This window comes from Phoxinus phoxinus, assembly GCF_949152265.1.
Source record: "Phoxinus phoxinus genome assembly, chromosome: 2".
Lineage (NCBI taxonomy): Eukaryota > Metazoa > Chordata > Actinopteri > Cypriniformes > Leuciscidae > Phoxinus > Phoxinus phoxinus.
Genome location: NC_136877.1, coordinates 32,245,656 through 32,267,538, shown reverse-complemented (window position 1 = coordinate 32,267,538; position 21,883 = coordinate 32,245,656). Strand labels below are relative to the sequence as shown.

Below are 21,883 nucleotides of genomic sequence, written 5' to 3'. Positions count from 1 at the left end.
TTGTCTCTGACCTTTTCTGGAACCTTCATCTGGCTTCTTCTGCTTTGCACTGTAGTATTTTATGTGCTAAGGTGGAAGTCAGTGTTTGGTTTTGATGTACAAATCTGTAGTCTTCTGGAGGCTCACAAGTGACTGTCATTTTCTCCGGCATACAAATAAAAGGCTGTCTATCTTGAGTAATTCAATACGACCATAACTCAAGTCTTTTATTGCATTAAAAAATTCATAAGTTTGCATTCCCAACTTTATCGCTTATTGTTGTTACCCCAGGCAAAACAAAATATGCACCACTGATCTCAGACACTTTAACACTCCTTTGAACTGAGCTTGAAATATGACTTATGGACAATACTGATGTCTTTGAGCACCATGTATGAAGGAGAAGGTTGAAAAATACTGCAAGAAATGTCTGAATTATGAATTCTTGTTTTGACTTGTTTCAGATGATCACTTCAAAGTTAACTCAGTCTAAAGAACATGCTCGAACTTGAGCCAAGGTTGAATGTACCACAGCAACATAAAACAGTGGAGTGTTCCCTGTGCTTGTGAGTAACTGCGGTATCACTCTCCTTTGTTTTTATTGAGTTTGCTTTTGTTGGGCCCTTCTAGAGTTTCACCGGAGAGAATCAGCACGATCAAAAATGGATTCCCTTTATACTTTCAGCTGCTCCTCGAAGACTTGAGGCCTGTCAGTCAGACACAGAAAGAAATGAAAGAAAGAAAGAAAGAAAGAAAGAGAGGAAAGAAAGAAAGAAAGAAAGAAAGAGAGAAAGAAAGAAAGAAAGAAAGAAAGGTTTGAGGCCTGTTGAACAGATGGAAGTCAGATCTGTCTGGCTGTGTTCCCAAAGGTTTGATGTGCGCTCTCTCTCTCTCTCTCTCTCTCTCTCTCTCTCTCTCTCTCTCTTTTTCTCTCTCTCTCTCTCTCTCTCTCTCTCTCTCTCTCTCTCTCTCTCTCTCTCTCTCTCTCTCTCTCTCTCTCTCTCTCTCTCTCTCTCTCTCTCTCTCTCTCTCTCTCTCTCTCCCCCTCTCTCTCTCTCTCTCCTGTCTGGCTCAGTAACACACAGTTGCTCCTGTTTATAGGGATATTATCATGTGTGATGCGTTAGGAAGTTGGAACTTAACTCAGGTGGGCCTGTGAAAATGTTTTATCGCTGTGGTGATTTCTGTCCTGCAGAATGACCCTTAATCTGTGGATCTAAGCTGAAGAGAAAAACAATCAAATTTCAAAGTGCAGGGAGAGTATGAAAGTGAGACTAAGAGAAAAAGATAGTATTAAGATTCCCAAAGACATTTAAGAATGTGTCTCTCTTTTTTGTGTTCTCCCTCTGGGGCTGTAGCAGACTCATTCACACACCCCCTTGTGGCAGGCAGAGTCATTACACTCTCCTCCCCTCCCCTCACATTGTCCCAGTCTCTGCCTAGAACACATTATGTTCGGACACTGTGCCAAAATACTGCTTCTGGTGTCTTGTCTAGCTATAAATCATGCAGCTATCAGTGTTTAAAGAAGGCACAGGCCAAAGAGATGCAGGCTGTGAGGGCATCTGTACTGGCTGGCACACTCTCTTTGAGATGGACAACCACAGCAGATCCACAAAATATATCACTTTGACAGGAAATTAAGGCAAATCGTTTTGAGTAATGTGTTAAATGTATGCGGATCGGTAAGGCGTAAAAGTGAATTAGTACTGAAAATCAGGACTTTCCTGGGTCAACATATTTTTTTCAACATTCCTGTCTGAAAATGTAGTCCTAATATAAATACCCCTAACACTGCCCATAACTTATCCCTAAAATCAGAGGGAAGTGATAGGTGAGTAGCACATGATGTAGATGTAGCATCTGATGTAGCATCTAACCCTAGTTGTAAGCCTAAACTTGTCCCTCTGATCTGATTGGTTGATTGGGATTGTTGTTCCAGGATCAACAAAAATGATGTTCCAGGAACATGTTGCACTTGGTGAAATCAGGTTCTGCCTCAAGCCAAGTGTTACCTAAAAAGTGATCAGTTGACTTCACTTAAAAAAGTGAGGAAACCCATTTTCTTAAAATGATTAAGTAAATAACCTCATGCATAGTTAAAAAAAGACAATTCCACATTACGTATTTTGTTAAATTACGCATGACGTTTATTTACAAAATAATTTCAAGGCAACAGGTTTCCTCTCTTTTTTTTTAATGATCACTTTTTACAGCGTGCCTGCTTGTCCAGGCTGTAGTCATTACAACTTGATTAGATTAGCACTACTAAACACTACTTAGTGTTATTCACAACTTGTTGACTGCACATCTGCACATCTAACATGAAATTAGCAGAAAGCTTTATATTTGCTTTCGTAATGTTCTTGTAATCTTTCTACAATAATACCCTAGAAACAATAATACCCTAGAAATGGATAATTTCTCTTAGAAATACATTGGGTACCGTATTTTGGTGTTTGTATTCACAGTAAAAAAATAAATATATGATATTATGAATCCATGATAAGACTGATTGTGTTATGAGGCTATTCATTTCTTTTATAATCAAAATTAATTGTAAGTTTGAAGATGTTGTAGAACAGTGCTTAAGAGTTATATTATCATTTGTTAGCTACGTCATAATTACATTTAAATTCAATTTACATTTACACTGCATTAATGTACATTCAAGTTTGCTGGAAAATTACCTCTGTATTAATATAACTGTATATGCCTATATTTGTCAGGAGAATGGATTAGTCCTTTCTATACAAGTCAGGATATTGAATTGAAGTCAGATTGAACAGATGGACCTTTCTAAGACAATCTTATTGTATGCAGAAAGATTGAATCAGATCTTTTCTGCTTGAAGGCAGGATACTTTTTCCAGCCGCAACTACATGCACACACATCTTCATATGTACATATGCATAATAATAAAACAAAGTAAAGCTTTCTGATGATTTTTGTGTGTGTGTGTATATAACTCTTTTACCCATAGAATACATATTTGGAATAGAAGATGCACCTCACCTTTTGAATGGTATATACTATATTTATGTTCATTCCATATACAGTTAATGGAAGTAGCTAGTCTGATTGAGTATACCTGCACTCGGTTTGAGTGGCTTTGTATTGTTCTGACGCAGCTCAGGTACTTTTGCTCCATGCGAGCCATGTGGATTTTAGCCTATTAAAAGCATGGCAAGAAAGACAAAAGAAAGAAAAAAACACACACACAGATGTTTCGAGTTGGCCAGCAGCCCGTGTCTGCGTCTGTGGAACTGTATTTGACAGTTTTTGATTCATCCTGTTCACCCTATAGGTCAGGGTGAACCGATATCTGTGTATGTCCGTGTAGGGAAATGTTAGCGGTATGCAGTGGGATCTGTTTGGAGCAGAGCGAAGTGCTTCCTGATGTGGGATGCCCTGTCAGAGGTTAAAAGCTAGCAACAGTTTGCGCTTGGACTTGAATGTGGATTTCTTTCTCTATTTTTATTTTTCTGCCTCTCGATCTCAGTCTCTTTTCTTCTTCTTTTATCGCTCTCTCTATAAAATGTCTAATCCATCTGGGTCTAATGTGCGGCCAAAGCATCAGTATTCATCTTGCTCTCTCTTCTCTTTCCACCTCTTCCCCTTGTGTTTGTTTTTATACTATGGGGGTATGATAGCCATTTAATAATTCATTTTTAGAGTGTATACCCTTGCAATGAGAAATTCTGATTCATCCTTAGAGTTGCCGGCTGCCCGCTTCTTGCATCATTTAGGCTCGAGAATAAGCCGTGGCTCGCTAGCGCTCTTTGGAGTTTAGCTGTCTCCATTTTGTTTGCTGGAAAGTTTGCTGTGGACAAGCGGCTAGCAGAGTCAGGGGTTTTCCTTCCTTTCTCTGACGACATGGCATTTTAAAAACAGACGAGACCACAACGGCCCCTTTGATCTGTTCTAACTCAGAAGGAAAGAGAGGGAGAGATGGAGCGAAAGAGAAAGAGAGAGCACTGACCAATACCAGCCTTCTCCCAACTGTGGTCTTAAAGATTAAAGGGGAATATTCTGTGTGTGTGTGTGTGTGTGTGTGTGTGTGTGTGTGTGTGTGTGTGTGTGTGTGTGTGTGTGTGTGTGTGTGTGTGTGTGTGTGTGTGTGTGTGTGTGTGTGTGTGTGAGGTTGACTTGTGGACTATGGCTAAATGTGTCTGTGTAATTGAACAGTTTTCGCGGTTGTGCTGTGCTGTGGTCGCAGTTGCTCTTTTGAAGCGTTGGCTAGCTTATTTCCTCCTTGTTTCATTCCCCTAATCCTAAACCTTAAACATCACACATAACCAGCTTCACTCAGCAAACACTCATGAATTGCCGCTATCCATCATCTTTACATATTACCCTGTTCAGTTTCCAACAGCGAACCAGTTAGCAAGACACATACATTTTTAATACGGTCTACTGTTATGTTAGTAACAGAAGGTATTGACTGTGAATCAGGAAAAAAATAAAAATATAAAAGAAAACATTTCAAAATAAAGTTTACAGACACTTACAATGGTAGTAAATGGGGCCAATTTGTCGATGATTTAAAAGCAGAAATCAGAAATCATTTTACTTCTATTAAAATGTGTTTATTTGAGCTGTAAAGATCTCCTAATTTTTATGTTTCTATGTTTTATGTTTTTAGGGTTTCAGGTAGTGCGTTATGGAAACAAAGTTGTGAAACTGGATATGACTACACTGAAAAGGTTAGTTATTTTCTATCGCTAAAATTGTGTCTTGTGGAATTGAAACAGTTAATATTTGAGTGTTTATGGAATATTTTTGTTTACATTCACTTCCACTCTAAGTGCCTCTCTGTAACCCTGACGTTTTGTGAAGAAAAAAGTCTGAATTAATTTTTGTGGTAATTAACAGTATGTCTCGAGGGCTGTCGATGGAGCTTAATTTAAATTGAACCCGGATTATTCCTTTATGTAATATAATGATTCTGTTTACAGTGTTGGGAAGTACAAATTCGGTATTGCTTATTTATAAATGTGCATCTGTGTTTAGAATCTGGGTGTGTTTTAATGGCAGGCCTGAATGTAGTGTAATATTTAATCCTAAAACCGTTCTCTGTATTGTCCACCTCTTTTAGTTTTGGTGTGATCAGTCCATGTTTCTTGGGTGGCTTCTGTCAGAGAGAGAGTAAATATAGCCTCGGAATAAACCATGAATACATGGTTGGGTACCGAAAATCACAGTGGCACAACGCCACAGAGAGGGACATGGCCTTGTGTGGGTCTCTGACAAACAGCACATGCCTCAGAGTGGAAACAGCAGCTCACACACAAACATACACCGCTGCATGAGTGCGTTACCCAAACAGCCCAGAAAATAGCAGCTCCCTGCTTCCACTGAGGGAAAAATTGCTTACTCACCCTCCCACATGCCTCATTTCCTGTTCTTATTATGGAAAGTAATGGTGGAAGTGGGCCTCTGCTGGCTAAACTGTGATCAGTGTTGTTTTTGTATCTGATGCTTGAATACTGATTGAAATAAGGATATGTGCACAAATTAGGTGTACAGTAGGACTACAAATGGATGATTTTTTTGATTGTGAACATGCATGCAAAACTTTAACATTTTTAGCTATATCATAATTAATTAATTAATTAATAGGCCTATGCAAAAAATGATGAATGCATTATAATAACATTATGTGCTCAGGGTATTGCATTATATTGTAGTTAAACAATATATATGGATTTGACAAATACCATATTGACAAAGAACATGGGACATTTTTGATCATGCAATTATGGACTGGGTTATAATCAGGGGTGCACATAACTGGTGTGCAGGTGCGTATGCGTGGTAAAAATAAATGATGCACAAATGAAAACATGGAGTGCTCCCCTTTTTGAGGACCAACATTTTTTGGGAACAGGGACAGTTTACTTACTGGAGTATCTCTCCAGTCTCAGAGTATCACTCATGATGATAAGTGTTTATTAAATTTTAGTTGTTAATACTGTAGGTGTGCAACAGATCGCAATTGGTCCGCGATCTGTACGGACCGGGCCCCATGGTCAGACACCCTAAGTTTAACAATCATAGAGTAAAAGTTTACCATTTGGACGTGTTTTGTCACGCCAATTTACACATTCAAATGATTTTAAATGCAAAAGAAGAGTGAACAGTTGAGCGAGAAACCGGATGTGTGTCAGTATGTTCAGTCCGTGCATTTGGTCTTAAAGTGACAGAAGCCTAATATTCCTGCTGTTGCCGGTGTCATTAATGTTAATAAAATAAAATAAAAATTTAGAGATGAACCTATATTTAATTTCTACAGTGAACGAATACTGTTATAGTGAGGTGAGCAGTCAGGAGTAACCTGATGACGACAGATTATAGGATAAGTGTGCCGCGTAAAGTGTGAGTACCAAACAGCGTCTCCAGGTGCTCCCTTGAGAAACAGACCAAAACATGTATGTGCACCCCTGGTTATAATTGGCATCATGATATGTTGGGGTATATTTTAAACAGCCACAATAACTTTAGTTACATTACATTAGTATATAATTTTGAGCTCCTAAACTGGCCTCTACTCGTTTAGATGCTTTGGGATGCCATGCTGTCTGAAGAAGCCGCCTTACGCCCGTTTCACACATACTCCGTATGCAGTGCGTTTGCGGTGCGTGTTGCAGTGCGTGTGCGGTACTGGAGCAGCACGCGCTATAGTGCTTTCACATATGCTGCGTTTGCAGAGCGCTACTGATACGTAGTTTCTGTGTCACAAAATAAAAAATGGGTAGGGTAAGTAATTTTGATTTTAAAACCAAACTTTAACTTTGACATACATTACAACAGTATGAAATTAATTTTAATCATTGTGATTGTTTTAGTTCGAGTTGTTGACAGAAGAAAAGCTATCACGCTATATCTGTTGCTAAGATATAATACACAAATATTTTAAATTAGAATACAAATGTAGGCTATAAATACTGATTATAAATGCATATTTTAAGACTGAAAAAAAAAGAAGAACCGGGAGAGGGCTAGCCCCCAGAAGACAAAGGACCTTTTTGGAAATTAACATTTGATATAATAATTATTGTTAGCACATGCCACTACATTAAAACGAGTATCCTCTGCTATAAATAAGGCTGGCTGTAGCACCAAAAAGTTAAACATTTTGATTTACAATTACATAGTCAAAATTAATTATAACTAGCCTACATAACTATAACAAACTTATAATTACACCCTGTTTAACTTCTTTATATTCAAAAATAAAACTATATAATATGATTTACTTTTGAATTCATATAGGCTACAACTAGGCTACATATTCAGATGTTCATTTACATTTAATAAATTCGCATGACATGAAGGTTGAATGTGACGATAAACAAAATAAATAAAAAGGGCAACACAGTAGGCCTACATATTCATGTTTAAATAGAACAACATGCAGCAATAATATATATTTATATTCTCGTTTAAAACGTTTTTAATTTCTTGATCCTGTAATTTAGTAAATGTAGAACACATTAACTGTAATTATGAGTAGCTATGATCAAATTATTACAGTTTCTTGTCAATCTATATTTATTTCAATGTGAACAATACGCTGCAGTGCGGTGCAGCACAGCAGAAAATAGACTGTGCGTAAACGATCGCTGCACTGCTGTATACGCACCGCAACTGGAACGGATTGCCGGACCGCATCCGTGTGCAGTGTGAAAGCTCTAACCTGTTAACATGGGTACGGAAAAAAATACGCACCGCAAACGCACTGCAAACGGAGTATGTGTGAAACGGGCGTTAGCCTTGTGTCCAGGGCCACAAGGCAAGTGTGTGTGACTGCTTGATCCCATACATGGATCGACCCCCATTTTTTTAAATTACAATACTAAGTAAAATATCTACTTCAATATACTTTAAAATGTAATTTATTCATGTGATGGAAAAGCTCAATTCACAAGAACAGCATTTATTTAAAAAAATATATAATTTGTAAAGATGTAAAATTCTTTACTTTCAATTTTGATCCATTTAATGCTTCCTTGCCGAATGAAAGCACTCTCTCTCTCTCTCTACCTATATCTTTTCGGGTGAACTAACCCTTTAAGTCAGGAAAGCAGGCCTGTAGTGTGTGAGTGATTTGAATGTGGGGCAAACACTCAATCGAGCAGTTAGTGAGGTTTAGGATATGAACACACACACACACACACACACACACACACACACACACACACACACACACACACACACACACACACACACACACACACACACACACAATCACACAATCACACAATCACACACACAATCACACACACACATACAACTTCAACAGCACAGTCTCTTAGTAGACTGGGAGCTTTATCATCATCAATGTCCTGTGAATGAGCTCAGTGCTTAAAGGATTAGTTCACTTTCAAAAAAATGTTTGCTGATAATTTACTCACCCCTATGTCTTTCAAAATGTCATCCATGTCTTTCTTTCTTCAGTCGAAAAGAAATTAAGGTTTTTGAGGAAAACATTCCAGGATTTTTTGTACACAGAATGGACTTCAATGGCAACCATCTATCCCAATGTTCAAAAGAAGGTTCAAATGTCCGTCTCAATGCAGCTTCAAAGTCTCTACACGATCCCAGTCGAGAAATAAGGGTCTTACCTAGCGAAACCATCGATCATTTTCTAAAAAAAAAAAAAAAAAAGATATACTTTTTAACCACAATAGTTTGTCTTGTGCTGGTCTGCGACGCGCCACGTATTACGTCATCACGTTGGAAAGGTCACAAAATAATTAAATAATTAATCATTAAAACAAAGTTGGAGGAGAAAATGAGATGGAGTTTTTCGCCCTTCCCTACTTTTTTGAACCGGAGTACACAGACAAATAACTTAAATAGTGACCGTGACCTTTTCAACGTGATTACGTAAAAATTTTTTTTAGAAAATGATCGATTGTTCGCTAGTTAAGACCCTTATTTCTCGACTGGGATCGTGTAGAGACTTTGAAGCTGCATCGAGACGGACATTCTAACCTTCTTTTGAACATTGGGATAGATGGTTGCCATTGAAGTCCATTCTGTGTAGGAAAAGCCTGCAATGTTTTCCTCAAAAACCTTAATTTCTTTTCGACTGAAGAAAGAAAGACGTGGATATCTTGGATGACATCGGGGTGAGTAAATGATCAGCAAAAAATGTTTTGAAAGTGAACTAATCCTTTAAAGTGTATCGATGGGCGATCACCTCCCTAGCTCATAACACACAGCTTTGACCCTCTGCCCTCACACACACACACCACTGGACCAACCTAGTCTTTCAACAGGCCATAACAGTGTGTTTGCTGGTATGGAGTCATCTGTGTGTGTGAGAAACCGATATATTCCTGCATGTGTGCGGAAATGTTCATAATCTGTGAAGTGTGTGTGGATTGGGTGTCAGTGAGAGCATTCTCTTCGCTTGGTGCCGAGCTCTCTGTGAAGCACCTGGTTGCTGACGGCTGATATCTTTCACTTTCCCCTGTGAATGTTTATGTGTCGACTGACAAAATTCCAGTCCTCATGGAAACTCCTTGGGTGTTGGTGCTCTGAATGGCTCCTTTGTTTTTGCATTCCCGCGTTGTGTGAACAGTGTTTTGGTTTCCCGAGGCTGATAATTGCTGAAGCGACGGCAGGCTCTGCTGCTTTCCTGTGCCGGCTGCTGGGCTTCACTCTCTCAGCCGCAGACCAGACACTGATGCTAACTCCTCCTGACAAACACTTAAGCACACTTCAAACACACCTATGGTCAAATTTGCTTTGACTGTGAGAAGGGAGAAGAAAAGCAACAAAATCTGTAGACGTTTTTCTTTTTGTTTTGTTTTCAGATAATTGAAGGTGTCCATGTGCGTTTTTGAAGGCCCTGGATTTTGAGGTTGTTATTTTACCGTCAGCTGTTGAAGACAGTTTGATGGGATATTTACACAGTGTGAAGTTCAGCCAAAGTGTGAGTATTCCATACTAAATTAGAGTAATTAGCATGGTTGTTGTTCTTGCGTTCAGCCATAATGGTGAAGATGAGAAACACTTTCTGAAGGCTAGAAATATCAGCATGTTGTGGTCAAAACTCATACGTGATGACAAATTTAGTTTACATGTGCTTTTCCCAATTGTGCAGAATGTGATCTATTCAGATATTATATAGAATACACTTCTGTTTCATTTGTACGATTGTTTTTTGTTTTTGAAAGAAGAGCTGCATTTATTTGATCAACAATATAGTAAAAGCTGTAATATTGTGAACTGGTATTTATAATTAAGTTTACTGTTTTTCTATTTAAATACATTTTAAAATGTAATTTATACCTGTGATGTTAAAGCTGAACTTTTAGCTTCATTACTCATCATTACTCAATTTGTGCTCATTAAATATTTCCTATTATTATCAACAGTAGTACAGCTAAATATTTTTGAAACCACAATAATTAAAAAAAAAGTTAACAATGTAAGTAATTTTTTATCAATTTACTGCATCCTTGCTAAATAAAAGTATTGATTAATTTCTTTAAAAAAAAAAAAAAAAGATTTCTCATTTCAACCAAAAATGTTCATGTTGGCTATGTGGATCACTAATAAAACACACACTGAAGACTATCACTCAATTTAGTGCACAACCAGGATGACATGTGTCCTCTCTTAACAATTATGTTTATATTTTGATAATATATTTATCCATCTTCATTCTATTATTTTATTTTTTTTACCATAAACATCCAAAAAACGTAGCCACTGCGCCCTTCATGAGAACTCAGTGTGTGTGTGTGTGTGTGTGTGTGTGTGTGTAGCAGATCCTGGGATTGTTGAGCTGCACAGTGAGAATTGATCCCCTGTCTTTGATGTCTGTGAGGGCAGGCTTAGCCACCCTCTCCCAGTGTTTGCTTTGGCCCGTGCACCAGCACAGCAGCATTGGGCCCTGGTAGCTCCCTTTAATATGATCAGTGGGCCAGTTCTTTTCATCAGTCTGGAGGTCTAATGCCTTTAACTGGCTTACGCTGACCTCTTCTATCCCCCCTTAACACAAACACTCACACACATAAACCCACCCACTAACACATACACAGACATCACTTCATCCCCATCCTCTGTTCCTGCCCTAACGGCCTCTGGGAGTCACTGTGTCACTGGGGCGTGACGGTGGCAGAGGCTTCTGGGTAACAGATGCATGGATCACCAGAGGGCTTGTGCTGTACATGTCAATGCACCTGCCGTGAAATGACTACATGGGAAAACATGAGCATTAAGGAGGAGATTATACTTCGCAAATTATTATTCATGCTATAGGAACACTGGTAACTGAATTGCTCTCATATTGAAACGTCCATCAGTTAAGATGGCATACCAGCCGGTAAGGTGCTCGTAGGTCAAACCAAAATGCAAAAAAAAATATTATACAGTATTTAGTGACCACCAATAATTAATCATTTGAATAGTTTAAAAATAGCAGTAAAGTGGTCCAGATCTATAGTGAGAGTTAGTGAAGTCAGAAAGACAAGAAGAGAAGGGGAAAATGGTCACACACACACACAAAAAAAACCAGCAGGCAGTAGATGAGTGCTATGCTCCATAAATGTTTTTAGGAAGACGCATGTGATATGAGGGTGTTATTTTAGCCAAGCTCTCAGACTGTCGTCATGGAAAGGACCAGTGAACATGGGATAAAGCAGTTCATCCTGCACTCTGACTGAGTATCATTCCATCGTTCCATCCATCCAATTCCTTCTATTGTCCTATCATTTTATCTATTGTTCAATACGCTGGCCACATGGGTGCCCTATGTGAAAAATCGGTGTTACCAATTCCCGATCGGTTGAAATCGCTGTCCAGGGATTTAGGTATTATTTTTTATCTTTCATGCTATCTATCATTATATTATTCCATCTATAGTGCTATCTGTCATTCTATATATTATTCTATCATTCCATCTAATGTTCTATAGTTCTGTATACCATTATGTCTATTATCTCATACTGTAATTCTATCTATTCATCTTTTATTGCTATTTCTAACTATTTTTCCATAAGTTTCTTTGTCTCTTTGTAGACTATGATTCTGCAAAAATACAAGTCTCATGCTTGCATGTAAAACTGCATTATGTATTCTTGCAATGCTAATTTCAAAACATAAAAATATAATTTAGATATATATGCAGTATATATTTTATTTACATACCTTTATACCTCATGTCTCGTTTACTTTATTTTAGGTATGTTAATGTTGTTTTGTTCAATGTAAGAAAAGTGCAGAACTATTTTTTTTCACCTTCATTGCAACCCCTCTGCCATTGCAAAGAGTGTCTTCCTCGTCTGGCAAAATTTAAATATGGTTTCCAAATTCTGCATTCATAAGGCCAAAAAAAATCTTTTCATAAGTTGTTTTGAATTGCAAATTTGTCAAAATCAGCCGTCGCAGAGGAGGCCAGGCCCATGGCGCTTATCCTCCAAACCAGTAAGCCTGGCGACGTTGGCAGCAGCGCACTCATACACGCATACACACAAACACAAACTGTCATGGCATAATTATGTAACCCAAACCTCGGCAGATTATTTAAATGTGTGCTGGAGGTGTCATCCTCAGTGTGCCCATGGCAGGTGAGGGGTGTCACATCTCAGAAGTGGAACGGGTGAAACGGACCCCCCATCCCCCCCACCCCCCAATAAGAATGCACAGAACTCTGCCATGCCGGTCTAATCCAGGAGCTGCGTATGCGTGTGTATATTTTAGCAGATGTGTGTTAGCATGTTACCTTTGATGGGTTGGATTAAAGCAAATCTCCACTCCTTTGGTGCAGTTCAAACACACAGGGACAATACTGCACACCACAGCCCAGCTAATGAGAGATAAACCTGAGCCCAGGAAAGTGAGCGACGACACATCAACCTGATTAAAGACCAAGTCTCTTGCATGTCCTCCTTCCCCAACTCTTTCTCCCATCACGCATGCATCTAATTCCATCCCTCTCTTCACCTTATTCTTTGTTTGTACCCCTTTCTTTCGGAGAGCATGGCTTGACAAAGAGGCCAGCTTGACTTTATTGCTGTGATGGGCTGTGAATGTCTTTCACTGCATGTAAATGAAGAGCTTTACATCTTTCTATGTGTCTCTACTCACTTAGAGAAGGGGCTGTGTGTTATTACAGAGGTTGTTGACTCTGCAGATTTAGAGCTGAGCTCTCTGCTTTGTGATTTGATAGCTTAATTAAACATGCAAATCTGCTATCTTTATACATCACGCTCAAAGTGCCCCATTCACAAGCACCTCTTTCATCTAATAAATAAGGCTCTGGATATGCAGAATTGCCCAAGACGAACATAATAGCTATGCCATGTGTGTGCGTGTATGTACATATATATATAGTCACACACACACACACACACACACACACACACACGACACAGCTATTATGTTTGTTATATTTTAAATTAGCTTTTATTTTTATATTTTCACTTTTTGTCAGCATTTAATTTTACAGTCCTGTTCCTCGTGTACTTACTATGTACTGTAATTGTAATAACTATGTAATAACTGGTACTAACCCTTAAACCTAACCTTAACCCATGTAGCTATTACCCAGTACTTTCTTAGGTAAGGACACTCTAAGTTCACTTGAGTGCTCGTACTGTAGAATAAATAAATATATTGTTGTGATTTTTTTTTATAAATGTATTTCTATTAGTTATTTTTTTTGTAATTTTATTATTTTTGATTTTGCTTTAATTTATTTTCATTTCAGTTTTAGTAATTTTTGTGCTTCAACTTACTCATGTTTATTACTTACATCTAATATTTATATTTTATTTCAGCTTTATTTCAATTAATGAATTATTTGAATAAATCAATGCAATTTAATAGTTTCATTTTAGTTAACAATAACACTCTATTCTAATCATAATTTGATGTTTTCAATAAAATTTCACTCTTAATTTGAATCATTCCAGGGCTTATGTATGCTCACTGACTGTACGTTAAGCTAACAGGCACTATTGATGTTAGTAAAGTGAACATTTTATGACATTGATTGGAGATTTTGCTTTTAGAAGGGAAGCCTTACCGCTAGTCTTACAAATGACCCCTCTATCTCTGGTACTGACACACCGCTGCGTTGCTTGTGTTGACACAGCTCCGTATGCTCTGGGCAGGATGATGAAGCTGTCCGGCGGATTTGAGATGTGGTAATCCGCTGCTGAATTAGCTCAGGAGGATGTCTCAAGGCGGTGGCGGTGTGGTGCCACTTATGTAGGATTGAGTAAGTACCCTCTGGTCCTCTCGCCGCCCCTGGGCCAGGGAACAGATCTCAGCCTCCTGTCTCTCAGACTCCTCACAAAAGAAAACAGAGTACTGACACAAAGAGACACTCTGACATGATCTGATTTTAATAAGCTCAGTGTGCTGAGGGTGACTTGTTTGCGAGGGAGGTGAATGGAAGAGTGTTTGGTAATGTATGTGCGTATGTCGAGGGGGGTCAGCGGTCGGAGAGACCGAGGTTGATTGCGTTTGGGTGTGTGCGTATGCGATTGGTTTCGGGGGTGAGGGTTAGACTCCTGTGTGCGGCGTGATCCCGGTGAATCTCCTCTTTGAAGCGGAACAGATGTGGATTTGCATATGTGCGGGTCCCAGGCTTCAGTGGAGATTAGCGGCTGGTTTTGTGGAAGGTGCATATTTAATAAAGGCCTGAAGCGATGCCGAGCGCAGAGCAGACCCCAACAGACACGCAGGACAAAAGCCGAGGAGGGAGAGGAGGGCCGGTGACAGGCAGAAACAGACCTTAGACCAGATTGGACCGACATTTTAGTGGGGCTGTGACAGGACTTTAAGGGTTTACAGACAGAGAGTAAGAGAACGGAAGAAAGGGAAAAGTTAATATAAGAGGGTTTATAACTTGTTCAGTCTCATCTGCAAGTTTATTTGTTTGTTTGCACGCTTGTCTTTTGTTGTAAGGTTGAGCTATTTTTTCCTTTGTTCATGCTCGTGATATTTTTATGTTGTAATTTGGGATAAGGGGGTGGGATGGGAAGCAGATATAAGGGATTTAGTGGAGAATATTTGGAGATGAAAATAACTCCACATGTTTCCCCCCAAGAAACTGAGTCAGTTTCATCAGTACTGAAATAATTTTTTTTAAAGATGATGTTTACTATTATAGTTAAACTCTTTAATAAGTCTAATGATGGAATTTAAATAATATTATAATGTGTATTTATAAATTATGTACATTCAAATTTGGAAACAAATTTGGAAATCATTAGGCTAATAATTGATCCAAACATATAATTTTATGATGATTAATTGACCAGTTTTTTTAAAATACTTTTTTAGTATCTTGGTCAGTAAGGAACCAAGAGGCACAGAATTTGTTATCTGTTTCTCAGTGAGTTGTTCTTTATTCATCCTCTGAGATATATTTCACTGTTTATTTTGAACTGAGAATCAAGTTTTTAGAGGCACTGATTTTCTTTTCCTCTCTCTCGTCGCCTCTCCTCTTCTCTTTCCTTCTTTCCCTGAACTAACCGAGCTGTGTCTCTACTACAGGTCTGAGTGAAAGTGTTGTTGTTGTTTTTTTGCGCTTCAATTGGTTAAGAGAGACTATGTAGATAAGAGAGTTCTTAAAAACTATACTGTTCAGAAGTTTGGGGCTTGTACGATTTTTTTTTTTCATGTTTTTATAAGAAGTCTCTTAAGCTCACCAAGTCAAAATCAAGATCAAAATACAGTAATGTTGTGAAATATTATTGCATTTTTAAATAAATGTGATGATAAATCTGAATTTTCAGCATCATCACATGATTCTTCAGAAATCATTCTAATGATGATTTGCAGCTCAAGAAACATTTCTTGTTATTATCAATGTTGAAGTATCAAGTCAAGTCACCTTTATTTATGTAGTGCTTTTTACAATACATATTGTTGTATAAAGCAGCTTTACAGTGATAACAGAAAAATGAATGCAACAACGATTGTTTTGGATGTACAGCAGCTCTAGAAGAAAGTCATTGTCTAGTTTAAGCAATTTCAGCGTTGATTAATTTGTGTTGTAAAAATCATTTTAGGGGCCGTTTACATGACGCCGTTTTCAACTGAAAACAAAACTTTTTATGCATTCCGGCCGTTCATTTACACAACAATGGCATTTTGGCCTGAGAATGCAAACTTTGAAACGGGTTTCAAATTGCACATTTTTGAAAACAAGATTTCAAAAATGATATCGTTATCATGCACAGGGGTGTTATGTGTTTAGCATGTATAACAAATACAAAATAGCCCACAGTATTTTTGTGGAAAATGTGATTTAAAACAATCTGTCTTTTTTGATGAATGGAAAGTAAAAAAAAAAAAAAAAAAAAACATTTATTTAAAATATTAATATTTTGTCATATTTTATAAGTTTTTACTGTCACTTTTAATTAATTTAATTAATTCTTACTTCATTAAATGTCTAAAAATATCATACTGACCCCCATTTTAAAGCAGTCAGCATGATCAAGACAGAAAGTGTCAAAGAGAGAGGACAAAAGATGAGGTGGACTCCTACCGACATAATATGTGAAATGCTAAAATAATCAATCACAACAAGGAAGGAAACAACACAAGAGGTGATGGAGATGAAGAGATTGTGTATTTTTGTGTTTCTAATGAGTTAAAGGCAGAATGAAGTTGTTTGGGAAGTCAGGAGAGCGCTGGTTCTGGGTTGTGTCTCTGGAGTGGTGTCCTCCATGGAGTGGATGAGATGATGTCTGTCTATGTGTGAGTCTCAGTGGAGGCCCTGTGCCTCGGTGGGGTTAATCCACCCTCAGAAATCCTCCTAATGAAGCAGATCACACCCCAGCATCACGGCACACTCAAGTCAGCAGAACAAAGTCATAACACCAACATAAATATTTCAGTCTGCTTTTTATCTCAGTGCTAACACGATAACACCACTCTGTGGCATGGGTCAGGCGTGAAGAATAAAGGGGGAGAGAGAAGAAAAGAAAGAGAAATTTTGAAGTAAGATTACAATAGTTTATTTGATCTAGAAGATAAAATGAATGACCAAAGTTCACCTTCAATGAGGTCTAGATGAGCAAGAAAGGTAAAGAATGACGAAAACCACCTCAAGATCTTTTTTTTAATCAAATTATCACACTTTTGTTCCCCTCCGAGCATCCTAACGAACGAGAGCGAGGCCATCCGTATGGAAGAACAGGAAGAGAGACACTTAGTGATGCCTATTACAATCACAGACATTTAATGCATTTAATATCTCACTTGAGACGAAATGTGTTATTTTCAAACCTCCCAGTGGGATTGGCGTAATCACCTCACATGTATCGCGCACGTTACAGTAATTAAACTATTACAAAGGGGCAGTTTCTGATCAGGCGAAACACAGGAGGGCCCTGGACACAATAGCAGGGGCCTCCCTTAACATGTCGGCTCTCGGACGGACATTAATTGATTCTTTGTAGAAGGAAATGAGGAGAGGAGAGTTACCTGCGTCCGCACACACCAGATTAAACCCTGTGATGGGGTAGTCAATGTGATGGTGTGTGTTTGCATTTGATGTGCCTAAAGGAGTTTAGGAGTGTGTGTCTGTGGTGAGGAGGTGTGTGTGTGTGTGAGGGCACTGGTCTGTGAAGAACCACAGAGAGGGAAAACGCAGGGCATCCTTTATTTATTTGTGTGTGAAATATTTATCTGTCACAGTGACGTGGAAGAATGGGGCTGTCAGTCTCCTCTGCGCAGTCAAGAGTGTCGACAAGCTGGCGGCGGAGCCTGGACCAATCTCCTGTGAATAATTGCTGGAATTTCACTTTTGGGAACAGAGACTCCCCTTTCGATGCCACACTTCCTCTCTCTCTGTGTGTGTGTGTGTGAGTTGCAATGTGTCTCTTTTGCATCGAGAAAAAAAAAAAATCCTTCAGGACATCTACCTTCAAAAACCGGACAGATATGTAAGACCTCCAATAAATTATTCATATCATTACTAAACAATGAAAAGCCAATCAAGCTGAAAACCAAATCAAGCATTAAATGTGTGGACACTCCTGAGTTTGCGTGTGTGTGTGTGTGTGTGTGTGTGTGTGTGTGTGTGTGTGCGCGTGTGTGCGCGTGTTTGCGTGTGTGTGTGTGTGTGTGTGTGTGTGTGGACGTGTTTGCGTGCGTGTGTGTGTGTGTGTGTGGTCTTGGATCAGAGGAGGGAGATGTAATTCGGAGTGAGCAGCGTTTAATTGTTTTAGCACTCCTGTCTCTTCAGGGAACTCTTCGAGTCCTCTCATGCAGATAAACACACCGCGTAAACAATAACAGGCCTAACGTGTTGGCTTACAGCACTCTGGGAAATTCAGCGTTGATGCGGGTGTCAGGGAGGGAGTTATTCTTAAATTGCATTAAGCATTTGTTCTTTATTTTAATGTCTCAGGTTCAAAGCACAATTACTGTGGGATTCCCTGAGTGTCTGCTTTTACTGCCTGCAGTCATGGGGTCATATGGTATCTAAGTAGCAAAAAATTGCACCATTGTGGGCTCAACATGCAAATGGAAGTGCGTGTACACAACACACACACACACACAAGTGTACAAATACACACAATGAAATGCAAGGTTTGTGGTCTGTGCATGCATAATTGAGGTGTACCTTGCTTTGGGAGAGTGGCTGTCATCTCTGGATGCTCATGCCACATTCCAGCAGAAAGCATCTTTGAATAATGAAGAGCAGCAACACACATGCAAAATGCAGAAGGAAAAGAATTGCAGGGAAAAGTGAGAGTGGTATAGTGAAGCTATAGTTTAAACGGCACAGCTTAAACATTTATTTATAGTATCACAAACATATATTTTATTATCACCATCATTATTATTTTATATAAAGAATTTAACTTTATACATTTATACAAATAAATGTATTCACAGGAAGTTATATTATTTGTATAATAATATACTATAATATTGTATAATAATTTATTTAAAAAAATATTGTTAGGGTGTTGTGGTTTTATATTAGATGGGTAAATTAAATTGACAATAATAATTTTTATTAAAAAAAAAATATAAAAAAAATATATGCAAATCTCAAATTCTCAAAAACACACTAACTAAAAATAATTTGCACAATCTTCCAGAAGTTCAATTTTGCTTGAATTTAGACAAATACAGAACACTTCTTGAGCTCTTTGTTGATTTATTTATATATATATATATATATATATATTACATTTTGCTGTCTTGTGTTTTATTTTATTTTTTCCTCATTACAAATGCCGTTATGTTTGGATCCCTGTGGCCTAATGTAATTGCAACAACATTTTGTCTGCTCATTTCTATGTTTTATTTTGAAATGCTTAAATCCTGAAATGGTTTGTTAGTTTGCATTTAATTATTTCAATGGACTGAAAGCAGTTACCTGTATAGTATGAATTTAGTTGACATATTCTTCTGTACTATATTACAAAAAAAACTTCTAAAAATATTCCTGAATTGAATTTACAAGCACAGGGCAAGATTTATATTGCTCTAAACATACTCTACAAGCTATCAGTGTATGTTCTTCTTTTTTTGGTAAGCACAGTAATCGTAAAGTAACTATTAACCCATACATAAATGTTGTTTTCAATATCAGTGATTTACTCCTCAGATATTCACCAATGAGCAGCAGGTCCATAGCTTCCTGTGTTTCAGGTGCTTTTTGTGTTACTTCCCTCTGTTCAGTGAAATCAAATCAATGTGTATCGTCAAAGATAAAACAAGCTGAAAACGAAAGGCTACTATTCATGTTTTCTTTTTTTCCTGTCCATCTCCTTCCCTCACTTTAAAGGACCACTGGCCATACAAAAGATTAAATAATAAATTAGAGGGTGGTCATAGAGCACGCCGGTCAGAGTGGGATTCACAGCCAGACTCACTGAGGAATCAATTATTTAGAGACAGGGCCGAGATTAAACAAACGCTCTAGCCATGAGACAAACTCCTCCACGCGAGGGCCCGGGAATCATGCGTGTTTGTGTGTGTAACAGAGTGTATTTGGTGAGTGTGTGTGTGTGTGTGTGTGTACCGCGAGCAATTCTAAAGGGAAGGGAAGGCAAGGGAGCGTAGGGCTCATAGCTGAGGGAGCCGTCGCCATGAATTAGTAAAGTGCAAAAGTAGCTAACCGTGTTCAGAGGCCAACTTTCAGAGATAACAGTATGTACCTGGATGTTTAGTGTGCGTGTGTGCGTGTGTGCGTGTGTGCGTGTGTGTGTGTGTGTGTGTGTGTGTGTGTGTGTGTGTGTGTGTGTGTGTGTGTGTGTGTGTGTGTGTGTGTGTGTGTGTGTGTGTGTGTGTGTGTGTGTGTGTGTGTGTGTGTGTGTGTGTGTGTGTGTGTGTGTGTGTGTGTGTGTGTGTGTGTGTGTGTGTGTGTGTGTGTGTGCGTGCGATTGTGTGTACTGTAGAAAAAACCCTTGTGTGTTTTGTGTGCACTGATAAAGAGTTCGTCCTGGTTGTAGTTTTTTTTTTTGTGTGTGATCTTTCACCTTCATGTCTTTCAAAACATTTATGCCTTTTTTTGCCTATACAGTGAAAGTCAATGGGGTCCAATTTTGCTTTGGATTTGAACACCATTGATTTTCATTGTATAGACAAAAACATCTGAACGATTGTTCAAAATATTGTCTTTTGTTGTTTTAGAACATGAGTAAATGATGACAGAATTTGTATTTAGGGGGGAACTCTCCTTGTATTCGCGCATTTTTGCACGTTGTAGCCTACCTTACTTTTGTGTTCCTTAACTGCAGAGCTATGATAAACTCTTTATTGTCCTGCCATATAAAGTCTAGAATTATTTAAATTAGAAGCAGAATACAAGTGGGACTAATTTCATGCATTTAATAATAAACTCGAGCATCACAGTCAGTGTCAACAGTGGCTTTATACTGAGCATTTTGAAGCTGAGGAGGGCCCTGGTGGGGAAGACGGTTGTAAAATTGCATGTGTGGCATCATGTCTTGCTGGTTTAAACTCGTGTCAGTGTTGCTGGGACAAGTAAATGACAGTGTGACTGTGGTCTCAGCTGTGGGTGAGATTTTTTAACTCACGGGGGAATGGCAGTGTAAAATGTGCCATTTGATTTCATTTTACACGGGGTGCTGAGTGTCCATGAAGGGGGGAAATGCTACTCTCCCCAGGTCCCCTGCCCAGCACGGCCCAATATCGTACCTAATTAAGTTTAGAGCAGTGTTTTCATTTGTTAATCACTTAAGTGCTTCCAGGATAACCTGATCTTCAAAGGTCTGGTCCCAGTAGCCCCCAATGTCAAAATGCAATTATATGCATGATTAGCTTGACCTGTTTCCAGACCGCCACCCTGTCCCACTCCTTCTCTCTCTGTCTCTGTCTGTCTCTTTCTCTTCTTCTATCCTCCTCTCCTTCTCTCTCTGCTGATTTGCATGTTGAGAATAGTTGTGAGTGACCTTGTGTGCGTGCATGCCTGTGTGTGTGTGTGTGTCTGTGTCTGTGTTGTGTGTTTGTGTGTGTGTGCGCATCTCACTATATGTGCAGCAGGGCACCCCCGTCTGGTGGCAACAGGAAATGATGCGGCGTGTGTTTGAGTGTGGGTCTGGGTCTGCCAGCAGATCATGTGTTGGCAGAAAGTTGTTAGGAGACAATCATAGATAAAGGTGAGGCAATCTTGAAAATCAGCTTCAGAGAGTTAAAAGAGAAAATAAATACATAAGAATAAAACAATTTATGCTGCTTAAAGGATAATACGATCAGGAATATTAATCAAATCATCTTGATCCTTGCTGCGTGTGCGCTGCAGTGCTTAGCAACGCTTCAATCCCTCTCTAATCTGATTGTGTGTAGATAAGGCGGCTTTAGTGACGCCATTGTGCCATTCAACTATGCACATATGTACACACATACTGATCAGTGTCTTTGAGAGTTAAGAAACACACAC

The 21,883-nt window shown here is 38.7% G+C and overlaps 1 long non-coding RNA gene across 1 annotated transcript in view; it reads left to right on the top strand.

Moving 5' to 3' along the window:
* LOC306994756 overlaps positions 1–9,983 on the top strand; it is a 43,928-nt gene extending 33,945 nt beyond the window's left edge. The window contains exons 4-5 of the long non-coding RNA XR_013796734.1: positions 4,625–4,685; positions 9,807–9,983. This is a non-coding gene — a long non-coding RNA (uncharacterized lncRNA). The remainder of the gene's footprint in view (positions 1–4,624; positions 4,686–9,806) is intronic.
* The last annotated feature ends 11,900 nt before the right edge of the window (positions 9,984–21,883 follow it).